Source organism: Meleagris gallopavo, chromosome 8 (assembly GCF_905368555.1).
Source record: "Meleagris gallopavo chromosome 8, MGAL_WU_HG_1.1, whole genome shotgun sequence".
In the NCBI taxonomy this organism is placed as follows: domain Eukaryota; kingdom Metazoa; phylum Chordata; class Aves; order Galliformes; family Phasianidae; genus Meleagris; species Meleagris gallopavo.
The window spans coordinates 14123793-14142010 of record NC_139411.1 but is presented as its reverse complement, the minus strand read 5'-3'; the positions used below and the strand labels follow the sequence as shown (position 1 = coordinate 14142010).

At 39.5% G+C, this 18218-nt stretch overlaps 1 protein-coding gene across 1 annotated transcript in view; it reads left to right on the top strand.

The window, feature by feature from the left end:
- Nucleotides 1-362: 362 nt before the first annotated feature.
- Nucleotides 363-18218, top strand: part of LOC104911947 (uncharacterized) — a 183271-nt gene continuing 165415 nt past the window's right edge. The window contains exon 1 of the mRNA XM_085230204.1: nt 363-2219. The gene's annotated coding sequence lies outside the window, so the exon portion shown is untranslated. The remainder of the gene's footprint in view (nt 2220-18218) is intronic.

Sequence of the window (18218 nt, the reverse complement as noted above, 5' to 3'; positions counted from 1 at the left end):
TGATATGTATTTATTATCTGTGTACTCTGAATTTAGCTTTCTCAGTGCCATACGCATACATTCTCCATCAAGATGGGGCCTCACAAAGATGAGATTTTGAGGTCTTTGGTATTCTTTATTGATTTATTAAACCCTTTTTCTATTTGTTAGATTAATTTCTTCTTTACAGGGAAAAAAAGCTGCTTATTAGAAGCTGTGTAAATGGATGGTAACATTATACCTTCGCACTATGTCATGCCACTGTACCTAAAAGTGCTGGAGATGCACAGTCAATTTCTGCAGTTACATGTCAAGGTGCAGGTACTAATGGAGCAGTTTTAATAAAAAAAAAAAAAAACAACTGGGAACAGACCCTGTCTGAGGTCCTCTCAATAAGCATTCAGATCAAAGAAGCAGGGAGACAATTTTCTCCATTTTCTGGGTTTACTAAACAAGTGGAACAGATAGACTTGTGAGCTGTTCTTTAACCAATGAGAAGTTGCACCAAATGAGTCAAGGAAGGGCTTTATTACTACTTTGCTGGCAATAGCACTCTATGTACTTAAAGTTATGTGAGTGGAAACCTAATTCCCACAGGGAAGTAATGTACTCTAAACTATAGTGTGTACTTGAATTGCCGTTGTATAAAAATGTTGCACTAGGGTTACAGGAGCTAAGGATCCCTCGTGCCATGAATGAAACCCAAGAGGAAATACATAAATACAAATAATTTCAGCTGCAAGCATACTATTTAAATGGAAATCTGGGTTTAGTTTTATTTTGCGTCTTACTGACCACAATTACTACTACGGTAGTTTCTACAGCTCAAACAGTTGCATTTCTGGTACAACACACATTAGTCTTTAGTATGAAGTTCTTAAAGGGGCATAACATTTTCTTTTTTAATAAGTATTTTAATGTAGAAATAGATTGATCAATATTTGTGTTAAACTAATTTCTTTAGCACAGGTGCTAGTTTAAATTAACATTTGACTTATACTATATCTGATGACGTTATGGGACAGAAAAAGCACTCTGCTCAGGCTGAAACTACTACTTGGTAGTTTTAGGGAGTTACCATGGTGGAGGTTGTAGATGTAAACAGGCAATGTTGTGGAGGCATTCCTGGACATGCTTAATGTATACCAGCAGTGTTTAGTATGGTAACATGCAGAATTGTCCATGGGTACTTTAGTTTCAAGAGTTAATGTCCTGCTTCTTATAAGCCCACATTCCAAATTAATCAAAGTTTTCAAAAGAGACTTGTAAATAAAGGGTGTTAGAACTCAGCTAGGGATATCGTAAAGCACAATCCTTTATTGTGTGCGGTAGAAGACTTAAAACAGCTCATGATTCACTGTTGTATTTCTAAGAAATTTTGCATGTTTCAAAAACCAGGGTATGTGAGACTAAAGTTCACCAGTGACACAAATTGTGGGATTTTTCTGGATGTGTTACCAACCATGTAATATGGATGATAGCTAGGGGCAAGTCTCACATCCCTATTTCTACGTATTAGTTGCATTTGTAAGTTTGACAGTGGATAGAGAAGGGGAAACCAGGTGTGAAATGACTAAAGGCATTGATTCACATTTGTAAAATATTGGCTACCCATAAGTAATTTCTGCATAAGTGAATGCAAAATAAAAGATTTTGCAGAAGAGGTAAAAAGGTTTTTGACTGTAGCTGGAAAACATCTTTGCCTTTCCCTTTGTCTTCTCAGACCTTCCTGAGATTTTCATAGAGACTTTTTTACCACCCACTATCCAGCCTTTTATCAAGCAGACTTCAACAACCATGTGGGTACCTAACTTGCTGCATTATGTTGATGGTGCTTTGCTGTCTTGCTACAGTTAGGTGAACATTTTCTGTGGACTTACTTGAATGTGGTTAGAGATAGCAATCTTAAGTACAGCAGTTCATTCTGCATGCGCTGTGCTGCCATATAAAGCAAGCTTTATAAACAGCTTTCTCAAGAGAAGACTGTACACAGACTGGTCTAGCTGGCCCAGTGTACTCATGGGGTGGGAGGAGAAGTTGGTCTGTTCTCTTATTTATTTTTCAGCTTGTGTGTGTTGGAAGTTGTTGCCTAGTAGGGCTTTACTGAAAAAAGTCATCATGTAATTAATAACATATGAGAGAAGGTTGGATCACTTGGGTATCTCTGGGAGATAAGGGAAATTATTCTTAGCTGGATCTCCACATGCCATTCATGGGATTGTACTGCACTGCTGTCACTAGTAAGTTTGTCTTTGTTTTTTCTCTTTACCTCCCAGTTTTTGTCATCTTTATTTGGTAACATGAGTCTTTTATACATCCTGATAGGAAATCTGTCTTCTTTGTATTCTAACAGTAGTAGAAGTGGCTTGCTGGCACATTGACTGTGCAGTCTCTCACCTCCTGGCTTATAACGTACCTTTTGTCAGTTTGCTAGTCTTTGATTCTGCATCTGGGCAGAATCAGCATTCATTTTGCACTTCTGAATGAGGTGAGATAGTCTTTTTGGGTATGGCAGTGCTGTCAAAGGATCTGTAGCAAAGGGCCTTGGATTATCGGTCTTTAATTTGTTCTTATCAGCCTGCTAGTGTGTCTTGGTGATAGTTATCGATGATTTTGACAAGCTAGCATCCATGACTCTTCAGGCTGCTTTTTAGGCACTGTTGAAAAGCAATGAAATGTATATTTTTACCTTCCCTAGTCTAATTCAAATATCACTGCAAAATGAATATCGCAGTAAACTTTAGGCTATCAGACAGTCATTGTAGTCTTAAAGCCCTCTGGGTGAGTAAAAGAAATAGCAACAAAAGAGATTGAAACTCAGCAATAATATGTGACAATCCTTATGATGACTTTGCAATACAAATACTTTCCTCTTTTAAGGAGCTATAAACTGTATCAAGATAATGACTGTGTTGTCTCCTTACTTGTCTTTGTGCACAGCTCAGATTAAAGGCCACACAAAAAAGCAGCACAGGATTAAAGCCAAAATACTGTTTTTAAAAAATAATACTTCTCAAGTTTGCCTGAGTCTATATTCTATTAATTTAACAGTCCTAAAATGTTTTGTGGTATGCGCCATGCTTCTAAACCGTGTAAAGGGAGATGCTCCCCCAGGCTTTCATGGAAATTATGTTTATAGTACATGCTCCTGTTTTCTTCTCATTCCCTTAAGCAGAAAGGTCTGCACTGGTACATTTTCACTGGCAAAAACGTATACATCACTTAAGTCATTACAGGTCGACTGCTCATTTGTTACAATAAACTATATCATCCTCACTAGGAGGCCAAAGAGAGCCTGTAGCCATGAATATACATCTTCCGAGGGTAACTCAATTCAAAGCAGCAGCGTGCCATGGTAAAGTATTACTTAATTTATACTGCTAATGTTTAACATTGATTCTGTGTGGGAAAATAAAGCCCAACTCATTTTGAGAACCTACATCATTAAGGTTTAATAATTTAGACCTAGTCCATGTGATAATGAATTTACTGACAACTAAAGTGCAGTTTCAGTACTTACATTTCTAGAAATACTGACTCCAAGACTAGGTTCTCTAGGCAGGAATTGTATATTATAGAATTGTTTGTATAATTTACCAGTCCTCACTCTCTTAAACCACCGTGAAAAATATATCCTGAAATAAGTTTACTAACTGGCACAATGTGATGCTGCTTTTACTCCATACATCTGGTAAGCTATATGCTTCTAATATGATCTGATAGGGTGTTTATATTTCAAAAAGCTTATTAATTGATGGAAGCTGCTTAGTATTTTTAAATTGCAGCAAAAAGCAAGACCTTGTTGTGGTCCCAAGCACTGCACTTGGCTGCCATGAGCTCAGCAGCAGTGAGTTGGGAGGAGCCAGCTGTTAAGCATCTGCTCCCTCTCCTGCCACCCCATCCTGCTCAGGGCTGCTATAGAACTATTGTGTCTGCTGGTATCACCGCAGAAACTATTTGACAAATGGCATGTAGGTCATTTCCGAAGCTCTAGGAGGGGGAGGGGTTATTTATTTTTTAAATCTGACATAGTGCAGTCCCTCTGCCTCCCTCTGACCTTCCTGTGTCACTGCTCAGGCTGCAGCCATCTTCTACTGCCCCTGTGGGTGCCTTATATCAATCAGGCTTCCTTTCAAATGGCTAAAATAATGGGTGTCCTCCACGCGTCCGAATGTGTCAAGGCTCCTGCAGTATAACTTGAGGCAGGAGTCAGGGGCATGCTGCACCTTGTGGGAGGTACTTACTCAGCAGCTTGCTGGATTTGGCCTCTTTGCAGGATGTTTCTGAATATCCTTTGTGTAGTCTCCTTAATTGCTTTGTATGGTGCTGTTTGAGAAATGAAGGGTAACTGGCTGTTCTGTAGCAGAGCTTTCCTAAACTTTCCTCTATTCTGGGTGTACATATCTGGGTGTATGTGAGGGGATTGCTGCTGTTTCAAGCTTCAGTAAGGCTTGGACCTGTAGTAGTCCATCACCTCCTTGGAAGTTTATAGCTCAAAACCCATTATAGCCTGCAACCGTGAACTGGTGGCTATTGCCTGACAGCGTTTTGAATCAGGTTGGAGAGTGCTGACATTGGGTTCCACAGAGAGGCAGTTATAATCTTCCATGCTATTCAGAGAATTCAGCGTCCAATGCCTAAGAATTTCTAGATGCTTAAAAGTTGGTGTTCATGTTTTCTGAGAGGTATAAATGTGACACTGTTAATGAAATACCTGACTGTTCCAATGCTGTCCAGGAGAGGGCGGTTTGCAATTATACAGAATGGACAATTATTCTCAGTTCCTTAAGTTACCTCTATTAATATCAGCTAGCTGATCCGTATTAGGAAAAAATCAGGTAATTTCATTGCACAGTTCTGCATTTCTACAGAAATATTCCTGACTTCTGCTTAGGAGTAGAATGTAGTGCTGCAGGCATGTAGGTTTGTATTCTGTACAATTCTTTCTTTGCTTCTTCCTTTCATCTGGGACTAGAGCAAGTTAATTCATCTCCTAATGCATAAATTTCATCACAGTTTTCTTTTTATTTCTTGTGTAATTGCAGTATTAAAGTTTCCAGCTCTTGACTAGAACACCGTCCCAGCATGTGTTTAGCTTGATGGGATTTGAGCCATGGTTCTAACAGCAATGTAAATAATTAAAATAGGAGTTTAAAAGAGCATCTCACAGTCTTAGGGAAAAAAAAAAAAAAAGCCTGTTCACAGGAAACGTCTGTTCTTCATTTGTGGGTTGATGAATTCTTGATTCAATTCTTCATCAGTCTAGAATCTTGAGACAAATGTTACCAAAGGTGAAATGCTCCCCTCCATTGCTTGCATGCCATTCACAGTAAAATGCCAGCTAACAGTATTCAAGCATTACTGTCCATACTTTGCCCACTGGAAAATGAAATGCTGTTATGGGAAACGTATTTTTAATGCTAATAGATGCCCACAAATGAATTACTATATCTATTGTTGTTTACTGAGTTCTGGTTCTTTAGCAGACAGTACAGTCATTGCTGTTTAAGGTGAAGCACTGATGTCCTGGTAGCCTGGAAAAAAGACATTTTCCTAACCAAACACCATATGCTTTTCTCTGCTCTCCATGTGATGCAAGGTGTCAGTTATGCCCCTGTTGTCCTGATCATTCAGGTTCTTTCTTTCTAAAAGCAGGTTTTGTGCAACCTCTCTTTTCACCTTGTGGAGTTCTCTTTCCTTTTAAATTTTGTTGAAATTCCCTTCCTCACTCCCATGCTATTACAAATTGTATTTTCTACTTAAATATAAACTCTCTTAGAGCTTTTGTTTCGTTCTCTGGACTCGCCTGTTCCCATTCCCTTTGTAATGCTGTTTCTTAAGTCTAATATGTGCCTAGCATCAATGTAATGAAGGGTAGGTACCCTTGTGACTTTAACTGCCTGTAGTACCATGGCTATACTTTTGCTGCTAGGAGCTAGTGATTCAGGTAAGTCTTTTATCCACATTAGCTTGCGCAGTAGTCATATTTTCTGCCTTTCACCACTAACTATTGTCAGGTAAGTGATTAATATCTACTTTGTTTCATTTCCTAACACAAATGTGGTAATTCTAGTGTATCAGCTGTATAGAAGAAGCTTACTTCTTTCTGTGAACCCAAAAGATAAAATGACCTTGGAGCTGCCTAGAAGCTGTGGTTGGATGAATGTTGCTGAATTTCCTTGGAATACTCAAAAAGATTACTCTTTCCACAGTACGTAAGCCCTTAAATGCAATGGGGATTTCCAAGTGTCTGGGCCTCAGCTGTTGTCACTCATGGTTTGGTCTTTACTGTAGAATGTTAGGCTACCAGCACTGTTGGGTGAAAAAGTAACAATGCATTTGCTTCTCCCATTTGGACTGCTCTGGGTAGGGTGGTGCTCCTTGCTGGTACTTTGATCACTGAAGTGCTTAGTCTGCTTCTGAAGGCACAGACCATATTAATGTCTCATTTTTAGTCAGTGTACTGGAAGCTGGTCCTCTGACTGTTAAGATAATTCATCTTTGGAGAAAGGTAGTGTGGGAGATGTGAGCTGTTAGGTTTCTCAGTGACTACCAGTGGTTGTACCAGATGTTGCTGATGTGGGGATAAATGTTTTACCTTTCTTGCAGCATTTGTATACTGATACTGCTGGCAGCTGCTTTGTGACTAGTTAACAAGTGAGCTCTAGACATCTTGTTAGAACTGATCAAGTATCATTACTAAGTACAGTATTTCAAAAGAGAAAAATCATACTTTTTTTAGCTAATTTTATACATGAAATGTATGTGCTTTCATAATGTTACACAATGTAACCATAATAACACAGCCAAGATGGTAAATTCATTTTAATTCCACAAAATTCATAATTGGTGACATCGCCAGTGGGAGCAATTGATCTCTGCTTTCCATTTGTTCTTGACTGTTTCCACTTCAGTGAATTAAAAGAATTGGGCTGTTGGGACCCCACCCTCTTCATGTTCCTACAGCATATTATGCAAGAGCATCGCCTTCAGAAAATTGCTTGTAATAGACAATGCCTGCATTAAATAAAAAAGCCAATAGTCCCTGGCCTGACTTGATATTTTAATCCTTTTCATGTTTTCATTATACCTTATGCCTTTCTGTTCTGTGTTGGAGCTAAGGAACAGGTGTAATTCAGTGCAGCTAAATTACATTATTTGAAATTAATGAGTTCTGTGTTTATTCTTGTAAATTAATACAGTTCCTAATAAATCAAAAGTGAATGTGCACTTCTGTGTGTTTGCCTGTGTATTGCCTCAGTGGGGATAATTAACATCTTGTGACAGTGAAGTCATATGTCAGATCTGAGATCTCATTGCCAGCCTAGCGCAAATGATGTTGCTAGTGACCTATATCATGACTTTATTGATGACTTACAAGTTCATTCATTCAAGATATTCAAATCACAGTCTCGACACTTTACAAAAGAAACCTCAGAGGTAGTTAATAGCTTAGAATGTAACATAATATGTTTTGGAGTATGTATGGCTACTGTACTTAGTTTTCTTTATGTTGTCATTTTCCATTAAAAACAAACAAATGAGTACACAAACATTTCCTTTTTCTCATCCTCACTTTGATGCTTGGACTTTCTGTTCACGTTGAACGCGGACTTCTGTGTACTACTGAACTTTAAGTTTCCTTGATTAGGCAAACTTGATATGGCATACATGAAATCCATTCTGCTGGCTCTATACTTCTGCTTGCAAAAACTGTCACTTAAATCTTCAAATACAATTTTATGTAGCTTAATGGCAGCAGGCCAGGTTCTGGTTTCAGTTAGGCCAGATGAAATCAAGAGCAGTTTTGAAACTTGTGAAGTTGAGCTTCCTCTTCATTTGTTCAACTGAATCTGAATGCTTTTAATGTAATACAGTGATATTTGTATCATAGTGATTTCTTGGGCATCTGCAGTCAGCTCTCCTGTTTGTGGAAGGATGGAAACTGTATTTTCATTTTAAATGAGCTCATTCATTTTCTTCTTTTCCTTTCTAGAATCTTTTTAATAGTGGTGTTGCTGCACTCATTACTGTGGACATCCATTGGCCTCTCTATTTCCAAAGGCTTAATTTGTTTCTTCATGTAAAATGAATAAAGTCTGTTGGGTATCATCAACTGTGCCCTACGTGCACCAGGCTGCAATTAGATCATGATCAAATATCCTAAAGCAGGTGGATGGTGGCCTGGATCCTTAGAAGTGGAAGTCTGCCAGCTTTCATCTTTCAGGTCTCTTTCCAGCTATTTGGGGGATGCAGAAGTAATTGGTAATGCTCTTTGCTAGCCCTTTCCTTTTTAGACAACTGTCCTCTTTAGAGAACAGATACCACCGCAAATATCTTTTGACAAAACCTAAGTTCCACAGTAACTCTATGGATGATGTCCTGGCACGCAGACAGTGTTGCCTTTGTAGTTCTAGTGCCAGAACAAAGTGCCGTTCTTTACTGGGAAAGTGTATAGCAGCGTGAACTTGGTTTCCTTTGGAAATCAGAAATAGGGATTCCTGCTGTTGGACTTGAGTAGTTTTATCTGGAAATAGTGTATTTTTTTGCTGTATCTCCATATGGTGTATGTGAACCATCAGATTTATGGTAGTTGCTTGGACTGCGAAATCTGGCACTCAGATGATTGAGGTTCCCATGCGGAAGTCCTGCTGATGTGAAATGTCCTTCGGTGGCCTCATAGGGGTTTTCTCTCTTGAATCAGGACCTAAGTATTTTATTCAGAGACCATCATTGTCCAAGCATAAGACAGAACCCAAGTGCTGTGGCTCCTAATTGTCCTCTACGTTTTTTAAGTAGAACAAAACTGTTAAGTGTAATTCCTTTTTACTTCATAATGATTCATCTCTTCTAGGTTTCTAGTTTCACTCTATGGAAAATAATGTGGCAGGAGAAATCCCCGCTCTTTCTCCCTTCTCCTTGTGGCCTTAGCAGCATTTTCTCCTTTCCAACCTGTGAAAATTAAGTGCCTGATGATTTCACATGAGGCTTTTTTGATTGTTATTCCTTCTAGGCCTTTCAGCTAGTATGCTCTTTGCAAATGCTACCTGCTTCCAGGCTGTACCAGTTTAAGAATGAAGAATTAGCACTTCCTAGCTGAAAAAGACAACTTTTGTAGTTTTAATTAAAGGAATTACTGGGATTAGGAAGACAAAGGCCCACTTTTGAAATCAATTTTAGCAGCATTTATGAGGATCAAGTGATCACTTCAAGTTTGTCATTCTTTTCTAGCTGGCTGCCTCTCATACTCTGAGAATGTGCTGGTTGTACTGAGACTGGCAAGTTACATTCAGGCTATAGATGGTTGATGAAATGAATCTGATCGTACAGTTTGGGAAATGTGTATGTGCCTGTTATCCTTTGCAGCTGCCTCCAGTGGTGCTCTCAGAGTTTTGTTTGAATTTTAAATGAACTATTATTAATTTTAAATGAAATGTAATGCGAGCGAATAACTTTGTAGAGCCAAGGCAACTCTTTCAGTGCCTGCATCCTTAGCTATAACAGCTCTCTTTACTTGGATTAGCAGTGTCAGCATCTGGTAGATGCTAAGTTAAAGAAAACAGTTTGGTTAGTGCATGGAACTGGGAAAATCCATTTCTTAAACTAAAAGCTGATTCCTGTAAGACAGGCACACACCCTTCACATGTTAGGAAGCTCCAGTGCAGACCTGCACCTTGCATGTACTTGTCTCTTCTGCACCATTTTATCAAATCTTCCAAGAAACAGGGTAAGTAGATGTGATTTAAGAGTAGCAGAGGGTAGGTCTGTTCAGGCTTGCAACCGTGAAGAGGCTGATCTTGCATTTAGAAGAGTAGCGGAATCAACAAACACCCTCCCCCCTCCCTGCCAAGCTTCCTTCAGTCTGCTGTTGGTCACAGCTGGAAGACCCAGTCTCAAGAAAGGAGTCTGACAGACTGGTTTCTGGCTCTTCTTTGCTACTGTTTAAGGTGATGCTACCTCTGCCTACATGAGGGCTCATGGGTCCCCACAGCAGTTTTGGCAGGCTGTCATGTCTACTTGTGTTAGCAGTTTAATTTCACAGATAGTATCACTAAATTCAAACACTGCAGTGTGGTTTGGGCTGAGAGAGCGGAAGGTAACGGGCTTGGCTGAGATGTGGACATGCTCCCCTCTGCTGACTTTTCCTCAGTGTCATAGGAGCCTGGGCAACTGCCTGTGAACCTGGATAAGTCAGTGCTGGGAGCAGCGGCTGGAGCCAGGTGTGACTGTATAGCCCTAACCTGGGATAAGGCAGTGGCATATCCTTGGTGATGTGCCCACTCCTCTAGACCTGCTCAGGGGACATGAGTCATCCTCAGATGGTCAGAGTGAATACACTAGTGTGGTGCTCAGAGTTACTAGCGCTCTAATTCATTTCTGCAGAGTACTTAGTACTTTGCTGTCTTAGTAAGAATATATACAGCGTGTGCTGCTGCTGCTTTCCTTCCAGAGGAAGAGTGTGTGTGCTTTCCGTATACTTACATGCCTTGAAAATTGTTCTCTTTCCTGACAGAAAATAATGAACACAGAATCTTTGCTTTTTTCTTTTTCCTCTCTCACAGTTTCTACCGTAACACATAACCATGAGCAACACTACTACAAACAGAATTCCTGACTGTCTCAATAAGCTGGCATTAAGTTATTAAGACTCATTGCTTGCACGAACAATCTAAGGTACTTCTTAATGAAGCATTTTTAAAAGGATGGAAAGACAGGAATCATTAGTAGCCAGGAAATGCTCAAGCTTTCAAAAAAAAAAAAAAAGAGCATGTGTGTGTGCTCCCTGTGCACATATTTAATATTTTTCAAACTGGAGATGTCCTCACTTTTATATTAATATTTCTAAATGCCATTACAGAAGGAAAGTGCAAGGGTAAAATACGTCTGTTTTTCAAAATGATTTGCAACCTCAGGACCTCTTAAGTTGCAGACTGATGGATCTTAACTTTGTGACACTTAACATGGCACTCCCAGGGAAACGTGTTGTGTAATGCTTTAATCATTAATTACCATCATTCATCATGCAGCCCTCCTTTTAATGTCCATTAGCATCATGTGCCACTCATGAATGCCTGTAAATGTATAAATGTGCTGGTAATCCCACTGAGTAGGTTTACATTAACTGTAAATTATCTTCTTGACCAGTTGGTTGGCCTTCCTGGCTGATGGAGTTGTCTTATTTTGTAGCATTAGCAATGAGTTTGGGAAATGAGATATGTAGAAAATATGTGCAGGTCTGTCTTAAAAGCTAGGACGAGCTGGTGCTGGGGATACGTTGTGAAGTGTTAGCTCAGTTGTGCCAGCAGGCATCAACATCTTTTTGAGACAAAAACCTACAGTCTGTGATCCACATGGCAACGATTTTGTAGAGATCGCCTAACACTTACCAGCTCCTCATACTTCAAGTCCATTTAACATCCCACAATTGTTTAAAAAAAAAAATCCAAACAAATCTAGAGAAGCTGTTAGAAGGGAGGAAAAAAAAAAAAAGGAAAACAAATGAAAATAGTTAAATGCAAACAAGTAAAAGGGACCTTTGCCCACAGCAGCTTCTGAGAGCCAAGAGCATGCATGTGCCCATTCTTTAGCTAAGTGTTTCTCCTAGAGTGAGCATAATGTGGGCGCACTCAATTTCTAGGAACTTAAAGTGGCTTTGGTGGGAACAACATTATGTTCTGTATTGTTGCATTAATGATTCATGTGAAACATGCAAATCAAAATATACCATTTGACTACATTCCATTAAGGAGCAGTTGAAAAACTCGGGGGCAGAAACAAATACAGAAGCATCAGTTTATGTTGCATACAAAACATTTAATGTGAAACATTGGTCACTTCATACTGACAATCATTCTCTTACATTAGTGCCAATGAGTTTGCTATACGCTTCAAAACTGAACAGCCTTTAAGTTCATCTCCCAACACGTACAGAAGTACTTTCATGTAGGGGAAGTCATGCAAGATGCGTTTTGCTGGCTGGAACTGGATTTGACAGCTCACCAAGCAGCGAGATGTTTTTAGTACAGTTCTTGCTAGCTGTCTTTGCTGGTTAGATGGAGTTTGGTCTCTCCAGGATGCACTGGGATGTAGCTGATCACAAAAGTATAAATTTTGATTTCTCATACAAATGTGAAAGGAATTTACAGGGCATTTTATATTATTTTATTGACCATGTTTACACGATTAATGTTTCTGTGTTCTCTTTGTTTTCATCAGGAGTACTTGGTTTTGTTGATGGCCTGTAGGTGTGAGGCTTATCTACTGTGCAGCAATTTTCTGTTGACATAGTTCCATTTTGTTTTTTTGCTTGTTCAGCATGGGGTTTCATATGGAGCTCCGCTAACAGGCTGTCTCTTGGCAATCATCAAATCTGTTCCTGCTGAAGATATTCATGGGACCTCTGATCAGTGAGAGAAACTGAATAAGAGCTCTACTGAATGAGATATGGGTTTACTTGAAAAACATTTGTTGCATTGCTTAGGTCTTCCATTCTCAGCAAAGTTCTTGCTAGTGGAGCCAGTTTTCTACATGGATAACACGAGAAGCAGGTTTCTTCACATGCAACTTGGGGCACCGGTACCATAGAAGGAATCTGTTTGCTCAGATGAGCTCCTAGGAGATATGAAGTCCAAGCTCCGCCATTATTTCTGTGCTTTTTGACAATCCCATTAGTGTGGCTGAGTGCTGGGGAAGGGAGAGTATTACTCTTTCGTCAGGTACAGAAGGAAAGTTGTGCAAAATGACCTCTGCAAGAGCAGAAAGCTTAAATCTCCTGCTTCATTGATGTGGCAACTGTTACTATCATTAAATTCAGTCACAGGAGGGGAACGCACAGTTTTTATCTGGGCTGCAGAACAGCAACTGCTCTATTCACAGAAGGCAGCAATTTTCCTTTGAGGTAGAACTGCTGAATTTGTTGTTTTCAGCACATGTGGGACACAGATGTACTCTTCCCTATCGGTTTTGTTAATGCTGAGATTTCTGTCACCTGTCCTGGTACATCCCTGCAGATGTATCCCCTTCAGAACATAGAATCTGGAGCAGTAGCTGAAGTGGCCATGGCAAAACCGATGCTTATTTTTTTTCTCTGCAAGAACTGTGCAGTCTGGTGACCTAATGATCTTCCCACCCACAACATATGGTACAAATCCACTGTCTGCCTCGTGTCTAGTAGGCATGCTACAAGGGAATCGGTTTCCTTGGTACAGATTAGAGACTTCAGTTCAAACCTGCGCTGCCAAGAAGTGCAAACAATTTTCCAACAATGAATTATGATGCTACCCAAATTATAGTTTTCCAATTGAAAGCATAAATAGGACCATGGGATTGAGTCAACAATTACCTTAGGAAAGGAAAAATACCTGGAGTGTTCAACAGATGTCCTGACTATCCCCTTCTGGGAGAGAGCAATCCTTCCGCTTCTCTTTAACAGACTCTGGCTATTTGTTCATGCTTCTCTAGGGGCTTATTTAGTGGTTCTGGAAATATTTTAAAAGACATTTAAAGGGAATTGACAAATGCTTGACCTGTTTGAGTGTCCATGAGCTGAATTAAATTATGGTGGTATCCTTTACACGCAACCCAGAGGCCTGCATTTTAAAGTCAGGGAGGACTATAGGAATGTTAAACCCCTTTGTGTTGGAGTCCAACACGTGTTCTGTTTGCATGAAGCATAAGGGTGAGAGAGCAGTGGAATTATGTAGAAGTTTTGGATAAACCCTTCTTGATGGAGAAGCTAAGGTATGAGCAAAGATTTGCAATAAATATAGTGTAGCCTGCCACTGGATTCCTGCTGTTCAAGATGTCACCTTCCCTGCCACCTGAATGTGTCTGCTTGGAGGGGTTGCTGAAGGGAAGAGGGGCATTAACCTGTGCATACATAGGAAAAACAACGTTACTGTATTCTATACTGTTACTGATTAGGTTGAGGTATTTAGACTGTGATTGTCTCCCTGCTACTAGATATTTGACCCTATATTACGCTGGCTTCTTCACATTTTTTTTTTAGCTTATTTATTAAATATCCACTCTTCTTCCTTTATCTGCAGACATGTATCCTTGCATATCTAAGGTGCTATCCTTTCTTCAGTATTCTGTCTGCTCTACTTTTGCCTTCTCTAGCTACGATGGCTCCTGAGTCTCTATCTGTTATTTCTTCGCTATTCCCATCCATACCTACTCTTCAGTTATAAGTATCACCCCTTGTCAAGCTCTGGAGACATCTTAACACTTTCTGGGCAGCAGGTCTCATTGCATTGGTGGACTTCCATGGGTGAGTTACAGCAGTATTTTCACAGTGATTTCCTTTTCTGTCCAGCTGTAGCTTTTCTTTTTACTGTAGTTCGTGGGAAAACCTAACTTACTGTAAAAACTAAACCTGACTTTGCCTGATAGAAGTCCTTTTCATCTTAGTTGAGCTATTTCTTCTGCATAAGTTGAAGAACAAACCTTGTGTTAGTCAGAGACTGGTGCAGACTGAGCCACTCCTGTAGAAGCGCAAGTTAAGCTTGTCCAGGTGTGACTACCTGCAGTTAATGTGACAAGTTTAAACTTAAGCATCAAAGTTTCCTAATTTTTTTTTATAGAAGATTTGAGCAATCCAAAGTGAATGGGAACTGTTCATCTCAGGAAATCAGTACACTCTCATTTCTCCACATAAGAACTGAGGCATTTAAAATTACATTTCTAGGTTTTGTAAATGTTGACTGTTATGTATAGCGTTCTGTCTCCATTGATAACAACAGAAAAAAAAGACTCCCTCTCACCCCCATCCTCGACTCTCCTGAAAACAAAAATGTCAAGTAACATTTCTCATGTCTGAACTGACTCTGCGTTGCTGAACTTCTTCCGTTCCTGCTAACAATGAGAGCCATGACTCAATGGAGAGAAATGCCACAGGATAAACTTCTGTGGTAGGCTGCTCTGATTGATCAGTCTCTAAGGTTCATACTGTTCAAGAGAGAGTATCATAGGATTATTATCTCAGACTGACCTAAGCTGTGAACTTATCAGATATGCCCTCAAAATTTAAGTTCCTTTTCCTTCTTAAAGGCATTGACCAGTACCTTTTCTGAGATGTGCTCTTTTTCTCCTTAATACTTGACCCAAAGCTTTCTAATGTGAAAAATATTTGTCTTTTTTTTTTTTCCTGCTACTTCAGCTGTAACAACACTGGATGTTTGCTTGGCTTGGGTGGGAAGGTGGAAAATTCTTCCAAAATTTAGAAACAGAGAGCTTTCTGATGTGTGCAGTAATCTTAAGGCAGTAAATTCTTTTTATTTGATTTTAAATGCATAATTTAGTATACAATATAAAAATGTATCCAAGGGGGAAATGAATTTTTTTAATAACATACTTCCCAAGGCGAGTGGCAAAACGTGTGTGTCGATGGGAAAGGGAGGGGAAAAATTTATATCCTCAAGGCATGACTTGTGGTTTTGAATAAAATTGAGATTGGTGCTGCTGTTGGCTTAGTTTATGCTAGACAGAGATGGGTTATACTGTTCAATGGGAATTCAAACACAGGCAAATTAGGTTCGCTTATAAGACTTGGATGGTGCATGTGTTTAGCCATCAGCTCACACTGCAGGAGTTATTGACTTCTCTGCAGCCCAGAAAACATCTGTGACTTTTTGCTTCTTCTGGAAATTGTGGGATCCTGATTCTGCCACCCTTTTACATATAAACCATCCTTCTAGCTCCAGTGAGGTTCCTTGTGTAATCTGGGTGTCGTATAATAAGGGTGATAATTTCTCCATTTGAAGGTGTTTGCTAGACATATTAAAGCTCTCAGACATAGGTCCAAATAGCAGTGATATAGAATCACTTGTCTCCGACATCAAACGGATTTATTGAGAATAAATAAATTATTAGTTTAAACCTGTGCTTGTACATCTTTTTTGAGGAGGAATCAGTTGTTTACGGCCTGTCTAGTGTCTGCAAAAGAAAAAGTGAGTTTTATTGCACCAAGGTTCAATTCACACGGATATCTGTGTTTGTTTTTTTTTTGATAGAGGCATTTTAAAACTCATTTGATGCAAACTCAGGTAATCAACTTGATTTCAGTTTGAGTTATACTCATTTAATCTGAGTCAGTAAATAGAATATTATTTTGAAAGAGTGTGTTTGCAAGACATTTGTCCTGTAAAAAGTTGCACAAGAGTCTGCATTGTCTGAACTTTAGAAACTTGAAATCTAGATATGTCTAGAACTTGTGCATTTCCATCAAGCAGCATCCATCTGTTGTCTAATGCTCCTCTAAAGATTGCTATAGTATATAGACTACAGAATAAAGAAAGTCTTAAACTTCCTGTTCATGGCACAAAAATGGAGTTCAATTGCATTCTCTCTTGGAAACTGATAAGTATGTTACAGCACCTGATTTCTGCAGTGCAACCTGTCTTAAATCTACAGCATTTTGGAGTTCCATGAAGGCTGGAAACGTGTAGCTCATCTTTTGGTGCTTTCTCCATCATGCACCATGGTTGGGGAAAATTGCAGTCTTTATGAACTTAAGAAGGAATTGTGTTGTGGGATGGTTGTTACCTAAACAAGTGAAAATGTAACAGCCTCTGATGTTATTGATCCTGTGTCTGAATGCAGGATTTTAAAATAAAAAGAATAAATGGTGAAAATCAGGGTTCAAATCAAGGCCTCCCTTCATGGAAGTGTTGGGTCTGAAGAGCCAGTGAAACTGTGCTGAGTGTAAAGGTGATTTCCCCAGCGGTTATAGCCCGCACGTAGATTTGAGAAGAATGAGATGCAAGTGAGTCACATTGCCTTTTTGCTGCTCTTAACTGCTAAATGGTCTCACAGGATATCACAGTAGCTCTTTGCATTGCCTGGAGCTGCTCTGATTGCTCTGGGGCCTCAGTTGGTGCTGTGCTTGGAGCAAGAGACAGTGTAGGTGGCAGCCACCTCCTCCTGGTCCACTGCCCACAGCAGGGCCCAGCTCATCCCAGCAGCAAAGCCCCTACAGCTAGCCCTGCTCCTCCACTCTGTGTCAAGGGATGCAAATGCCTGCTGCTCTTAATAGGTAATGAATTAGCCCATGGGCAAACATTCTGTAATATTTAGGGTAATACTGATTTGCTTGCAAAATGTGGCTAAGGTAATAGTTTCAGTTTCTTCCCTGTTGCGTTATTGGACTTTCTTACAGGTTTTCCTATATTGCTGCAGAGGTATTACAGGCCATATGCTAGATGTGTAGCTTCAATCTGCAGTGCTGGGTAGCCCGATATTGCAAATACCACCTTCTAGGAATTACTTGAAGTAAGGATTAAATTCTCTGTTGTTTTCATTGGTTTGTGAAATGGCCCTTTTCCAAACAACTCCTCTTTTTAAAATAACTTAAATTTACATGAAGATTTGAAAACAAAAGGCAATTTGGGTTTAATGCTGGCTACATAGGGTATTCAGAGCTTTCAGAGGCTGCTGTAGTGAGTGAGGAGCGCGCAAGACCAGATGCCTGGGTTATTTTATTTACCACGTATTGAATGTACATTTGCCATTTTGTTCTGTTGGGTCAGTTGATCAGTTAATGCTGAGCTGTAACGAAATCTTGCAGGCTAAATGCTTTAAATTGTACATCAGATGATGTGCTTCAATCAAATAAAGCACCACTAATCTTGCTCCTGCTCTGGTGCATTGTGGGAATCTTTGAGGATGCTGCCATGCAAAATTCTTCTCACTGTGCCCAGCAGAGGGTGATATTGTACAGTAGGCTGTAAATCTGTGAGGTATTGTACCTCACACAATTATCTGCAGCCATTCCTTAGGTTTTTTCATTTTAATCCACCCTTTAGAGCTATTATTTAAATCACATAGACATGGGTGGTGTAATTAGAATGCTGTATCTACCATTAATTTATAACATATGATAGGCTTATATATGTCATAAAAATGTATATTGAGAATGCTGTGAACTTTGTTTAACCCTAATGTTTCTGAAAAGTTTGGTTTTTATGGCCAAACTGTTTCAGTATGACATCAAGATTCTTTTGTCTAGAAAAGATGCTTAAAATGAAAAGAAGCATTTCTTCTCTGGTTTAGACATTCATTTACTGCACTGGGATTAGTACATGGAAAAAAATAAAGTCAGGTTGTTTCAGTCCTGGCTTGGAACTGAATTTCACTAGATCCAGGAACCCCTGAAATTTAATGCTTGGGATATTCATCTGAAAGATGGAACTCAAATTTGTGTCTTTTGACTGTTTTCCACAGAGTCTTTCTCCTGGTGA